We start from the raw sequence: 3,813 nt of genomic DNA, 5'->3' as shown, positions 1-3,813 counted from the left end.
GAGCCTCAGGTGGGCCAGCTAGCTGGTGTGCATAGTGCTAAGCAACACAGAGGCCCTATCTCAGTCTAGGTAGGGAGGTGAAGACCAGCATCTGAGGTTGTCCCCTCCACAACCGTGCCTGCACTCAGCTTCACACACACAGCTCTTTTGCAATGGGACCTGGGGTTCCAGCTAAGCGCTAGCAGAACTCTTGACTTCGGTGAAATCCCAGGTCTGATCCCCAAGCCTTGGCTGTTACTGCATGTTTATGTGCAACGGGAGGAGCTGAGATAACACTGTGAGGTTACCTTGAAAGTTTTGTAGTAGCCCCACATCAATTCAAGGTTACCTTGAAAGTTTTGTAGTAGCCCCACATCAATTCAAATTGCAGAAACCTAAGATTGTTGTGATTCCTAATGCCAAATGTTAACTAGATTAAACTGCCAAACGAGGTTCCTTCTACCTGTTCAGATGATTAAATGAAAAGCACAGGTTTGAAAGTGTGTCAGTCTGTTAAGTATATTAAAATTTTGCATGCCACTGTTCAGTTTTGTGGTTAGGTGCCATACACAAAAAAATTGTGTAACTTAACCTATCTCCTGAGTCATCTGATCTAATGGTGGCACATAATAGGGTGTGTACCAGCCTGTACCAGTGTTGTGTGGCAGTTCTTAGATTATGGCAGTCTCCCATTTTTGTGGGAAATTTAAGACAGACTGTTTTAGGGAAGTGAGTCAACAGGGAAAAAATGCTGTAGTGATGCTCACTAAGGGATGAAGTAAACTCAAGAGTAGCTTCTGGAAGCCCCTGACACTGACCATATTCACTAGGCCCCTCCTTCCCAGGGTAAACAGTATAGACTGCTGCCTAGAAGAAACAGATAAGCCCCAGCTGAACTACCTAGAAAAAAAAAGACCAGATGAGCTGCCTGGAAGAGGCTCAGACCAACTGAGTCACCTGAAAGGGACACTCTTCAATGTGTGCTGCTGGCTGTGTAGTGTGTTGCAAGTTCCAGCCTTGTGAGCTGTCACCCATTGTATTGGTGGTGGTTCTCTAGAGTCACAGAACTTATGGGTAGTTTCTATACAGTAAAGGAGTTTATTGATGGCTTACAGTCTGCAGTCCAATTCCCAACAATGGTCAGTAGCAGCTGTGGATGGAAGTCCAAGGATGTAGCAGTTGCACCGTCTCCAGCAGACGGTGTAGCCCAGATTAAAGGTGTGTGCCACCACACCTTTAATCACAGATGACCTTNAACTCAGAGATCTCCCTGTCATAATCTTCTGGAATCCATAGCCACTATGCCTCAAGATCTCCATACCAAGATCCAGATCAGAAACTTCTATCTCCCAGCCTCCAGATTAGGGTCACGGGTGAGCCTTCCAATTCTGGATTGTAGTTCATTCCAAATATAGTCAAGTTGACAACCAGGAATAGCCACTACACCCATGCTGGGTGGGCTTTGGTGATACAGCTGTCTTTGAGTTATTTCTACTCTAAGTAGTCCCTTACCCATATTCCTGTAAGTAACATAAATAAAACTTATTTGCTCATCAAGTTGGACCTTTGATGATATCTGTACTTGGACCTGTCATTAGTTCCCTATATAGGGTGAGTAGAAGTTTGTTTGCGTCTCTCCAGGAATAATGTTACACAACAACCAAGAATGCACAAATAAAATGGCAAGAGAAGCTAATGGCTCCTGTGTTGGGAACAGAGTGCAAATAAATATCCAGCTACATCGGGCAGACAGTTGGGTCTAAAAGAATAATAATAATAATAAAAACAAACATGAATTAACCAGTACCCCCAGAGCTCCCAGAGACTAAACCACCAACCAGAGTACACATGGTGGAACTCATGGCTCTAGCTGCATATGTAGCAGAGGATGGCCTAGCAGGTCATCAATGGGAGGAGAGGCCCTTGGTCCTGTGAAGGCTCTACACCAGTGTAGGGGAAGGCCAGAGCCAGGAAGCTGGAGTTGGTAGGTTGGTGGTCAGGGGGAGAGGGAATGGGATAGGGGTGTTCTTAGGGGAAACCAGGAAAGGGGATAACATTTGACATGTAAAAGAAGATAGAAGAAAAAAAAGAAAGCTTACCTATTTCAGTGTGCTGTCTGAATAGCCCAGCGAGGCACATGATGTATGTAGGCATGGTAGCCATGTCTCAGAATGTGTTCTGGAAAACACAGCTCTTATAACATTTGAGACTCTCTAGAGAACTTCAGAATTAGGATTGTCTGGGACTAAGTTGTTCCCCAAAGGATATCTAGTTGTCGTCTTGTTGCCCTTTTAATACTTACTGCTATAAGTCTACCTCCTGGTGTATCAAGCTGGACAATGAGGATATTGGCTGAATACCCTGCTCTTTAAAGTTCCCTATCCCACAGTGCAAGACAAAGCAAAACCTCCTTGAATGGTTGCTGAACTGAGTCCTCCAGCCACATGACATTAGATGGCCTCTTCACCCACATTTACATGTATGACTGCGGGTCTGACACTTTGAGTATGTGGGAGCACCATGTGTACCCCAGAAGACAGGGATGTTCAAAAGTAGTTACTAATAGCACAGAGAAGGACATTTCCCCACAACATACCTCTTTATTACCAAGTTGACTGTTCTGCAGTAATTCTTGTAGCAGGAGGGGGAGAGCATAAATCCCTCCTTTAGACAATGTCTGCATCTGCTGTATGTACTCCTTGGTAAGCACCAGGATACTGCCACGCCCACAGCATACACAAAACTCACCATAAGCATCCTCTTCTGTTGTTAGTGATGTTCCTGAACAGTGATCCAGCATCTCTGGATCCTGTTGGCATAGGAGAAAGGCTCATTTCAATCCATAGGCAGATTATTTATCAATGCTTACACTAATCTCATGGGTTTATCCTTTCCAGGAAGGGATCTTTGGGATCAATGTTTGTCTGGTCCTGTCATTCCTTAATACTGAACATTTTAGAATTCATTGTTGCTCTTCATGAGCTCTCAGTGCCTCCACACCTCCTGTCCTAAATTATAGGTCCTCCCTTTGTCCTATTCTTTCCAATTAACCTGACTTCTTGGCCACAGGGCCTCGCACTAAGTGAACATTCAATGCAATGTAAAGGAGTCCCTTTTTAAGTCCCTCTCTGAATCTGTTCTTCTGTGATGCTGAACTTTCACTGAAGTATTGAGATGATGAAGGTAGTCCTAGAGCAGCAAAGCAGAGTGGAGAAAGGCTGCTTTCAGGGTCAGGCCACTCAGGACAGCCCTGGGTCTCCAGAGAGTGACATTTAAATGTTATCCCCTTTCCTCGTTTCCCCTCCAAAAATCTCCTATTCCATCCCCCCACCCCCTGCTTCCCAACTCACCCACTCCTATTCCTGGCCCTGGCATTCCCCTATACTGGGACATAGAGCCTTCATAGGACCTAGGGCCTCTCCCATTGATGACCAACTAGGCCATCCTCTGCTACATATGCAGCTAGAGCCACGAATCCCACCATGTGTTTTCTTTGATTGGTGGTTTAGTCCCAGGGAGTTCTGGGGATACTGGTCAGTTCATATTGATGTTCCTCCAATGGGACTGCAAACCCCTTCAGCACCTTGGGTGCTTTCTCTGGCTCCTTCATTGGGGACCCTGTGCTCCATCCAATGGATAACTGAGCATCCACTTCTGTATTTGTCAGGCACTGGCAGAGCCTCTCAGGAGACAGCTATATCAGGCTCCTGTCAGCAAGCTCTTGTTGGCATCTGCCATAGTGTCTGGATATGGTGGTTGTTTATGGGATGGATCCCCAAGTGGGGCAGTCTATGGATGGTCATTCCTTTAGTCTCTGCTCCAAACTTTGTCTCT

Source organism: Mus pahari, chromosome 2 (assembly GCF_900095145.1).
Source record: "Mus pahari chromosome 2, PAHARI_EIJ_v1.1, whole genome shotgun sequence".
Classification (NCBI taxonomy): domain Eukaryota; kingdom Metazoa; phylum Chordata; class Mammalia; order Rodentia; family Muridae; genus Mus; species Mus pahari.
The sequence above is the reverse complement of the archived record's forward strand: the minus strand, read 5'-3'. Positions refer to the sequence as shown.